Raw genomic sequence first — 2500 nt, forward strand, 5'->3', positions numbered from 1 at the left:
CAGGTTACGGAATTGGAACCGTATTCCCTTTCGTTCAAAATTATTCAAGTGTTTAATTACTATGAAGAAAACATAATAATTATATATTCTCAACAATTCATTAAAACTTGAAAATTTTCGGCTTTCGCCTTGAACTTAGGACCGACTAACTCGTGATCAACCACTGTTCACACGAAACCCTTCTCCACTTCAGTCCTCCAAGGTCTCATTCGATTATTTGCTACTACCACCAAGATCTGTACCAATGGCGGCTCCATGCAGGCTTACGCCAAACACTTCTAAGCACACCATTGTACCCTCCTACTCACTAAAGTTTCAAAATTTATAATCCAACCGAAATTGTATTATAAATCATGTACTTTAGCGGTAATGTATAGGTATACAACTTAAGCGCCATCCATTTTAAGGGCTAGTTGCTTCGGCAGGTGAGTTGTTACACACTCCTTAGCGGATTACGACTTCCATGTCCACCGTCCTGCTGTTTTAAGCAACCAACGCCTTTCATGGTATCTGCATGAGTTGTTAATTTGGGCACCGTAACATTACGTTTGGTTCATCCCACAGCGCCAGTTCTGCTTACCAAAAGTGGCCCACTGGGCACATTATATCATAACCTCAACCTTCATATCAAGAAAGGTGAGGTTCTTACCCATTTAAAGTTTGAGAATAGGTTAAGGTCGTTTCGACCCTAAGGCCTCTAATCATTCGCTTTACCAGATAAGATTATTTTACATAATATTTAAATGCACCAGCTATCCTGAGGGAAACTTCGGAGGGAACCAGCTACTAGATGGTTCGATTGGTCTTTCGCCCCTATACTCAATTCTGACAATCGATTTGCACGTCAGAACTGTTTCGGTCTTCCATCAGGGTTTCCCCTGACTTCAACCTGATCAAGTATAGTTCACCATCTTTCGGGTCACAGCATATATGCTCAAGGTACGCTCCAGTTAGAGGTATAAATAATAATAAATTATCATTATACATAACTATATGGAACGCCCCGGGATTGAATTAATAGTAAAATATTTCACTAAAAATTAATCCCATTATATAAAAGTTAAGTTAATTTCGCCATTAGGTTTAATATAACCCAATGACTTGCACATATGTTAGACTCCTTGGTCCGTGTTTCAAGACGGGTCCCGAAGGTATCCTGAATCTTTCGCATTGTTAATCATATAAATGCATACAATTAATATTAAAATCAATGATAATAATATTATTGTAAAATTCAAAAGAATTTAAGCATTATATATGTAAAATCTATCAACACTTTATCAAATCATCAGTATTTATTCTATGTTAATAAGCTAAAAGCAAATTAATTTGAATAAACTTAACACCAATGATCTTTTGATAAATATTTTATTATGTTAATAGATTACAATGTCCTTATATGAAAAAAATGCACACTATTACTATAATATTATAAATATCACAGTTATAATGATGAATTTTTCATAATGGATATTCAGGTTCATCGGGCTTAACCTCTAAGCAGTTTCACGTACTATTTAACTCTCTATTCAGAGTTCTTTTCAACTTTCCCTCACGGTACTTGTTTACTATCGGTCTCATGGTTATATTTAGTTTTAGATGGAGTTTACCACCCACTTAGTGCTGCACTATCAAGCAACACGACTCTTTGGAAATATCTTTCTAGTAATCATTAACGTTATACGGGCCTGGCACCCTCTATGGGTAAATGGCCTCATTTAAGAAGGACTTAAATCGTTAATTTCTCATACTAGATATTAAGATATTCCATACACTGCATCTCACATTTGCCATATAGACAAAGTGACTTAGTGCTGAACTATTTTCTTTTCGCTCGCCGCTACTAAGAAAATCCTTGTTAGTTTCTTTTCCTCCCCTCATTAATATGCTTAAATTCAGGGGGTAGTCCCATATGAGTTGAGGTTGTATAAAAATATTTATATTTATTTTATATTTTAGCTTTTTGCTATTTTAAAGAAACATACATAATTATTTCTTAACACCAATATAATTTTCTTAATAATAAATATTCAATCTTTTCATCCCGTACTACTTACTTCATTATAACAACAATATTATTTTCTTGGTTTTTTACATTTAAGGCAATCCTAGAATAAAATAATATTTTATGCTAGACGTTCCTCTAAATGTATATATTATTTGAAATAATAATATTGAAATTTTATTGTTTTTGGGAATACTAAGATTCTTATTTATTATAAAATTTCGTTCAAATATGAGGTGTTCAAGAATATATTTTCTATATTTCTTTTTATGCTATTAATATTATGGATTGAAAAATACAATCCAGTAATATACCATGTGCTTAAATTCTTTTAATTGACTAAAAGAATAAGCAACTAATTTAGCATAGTCTTACAACCCTCAACCATATGTAGTCCAAGCAGCACTTTAAAATTAATTAAAGTACATAACAGCATGGACTGCAATATGCGTTCAAAATGTCGATGTTCATGTGTCCTGCAGTTCACACGATGAC

At 33.2% G+C, this 2500-nt stretch overlaps 2 non-coding genes across 2 annotated transcripts in view; both read right to left on the reverse strand.

The window, feature by feature from the left end:
• Nucleotides 1–1926, reverse strand: part of LOC128923912 (large subunit ribosomal RNA) — a 3984-nt gene extending 2058 nt beyond the window's left edge. The window contains exon 1 of the ribosomal RNA XR_008472631.1: nt 1–1926. This exon is cut by the window's left edge and continues 2058 nt beyond it. This is a non-coding gene — a ribosomal RNA (large subunit ribosomal RNA).
• Nucleotides 1927–2379: 453 nt separating this feature from the next.
• The window catches only part of LOC128923916 (5.8S ribosomal RNA), a 179-nt gene continuing 58 nt past the window's right edge, over nt 2380–2500 (reverse strand). Inside the window, exon 1 of the ribosomal RNA XR_008472634.1 lies at nt 2380–2500. This exon is cut by the window's right edge and continues 58 nt beyond it. This is a non-coding gene — a ribosomal RNA (5.8S ribosomal RNA).

Source organism: Zeugodacus cucurbitae, unplaced genomic scaffold, assembly GCF_028554725.1.
Source record: "Zeugodacus cucurbitae isolate PBARC_wt_2022May unplaced genomic scaffold, idZeuCucr1.2 ctg00000098.1, whole genome shotgun sequence".
Lineage (NCBI taxonomy): Eukaryota > Metazoa > Arthropoda > Insecta > Diptera > Tephritidae > Zeugodacus > Zeugodacus cucurbitae.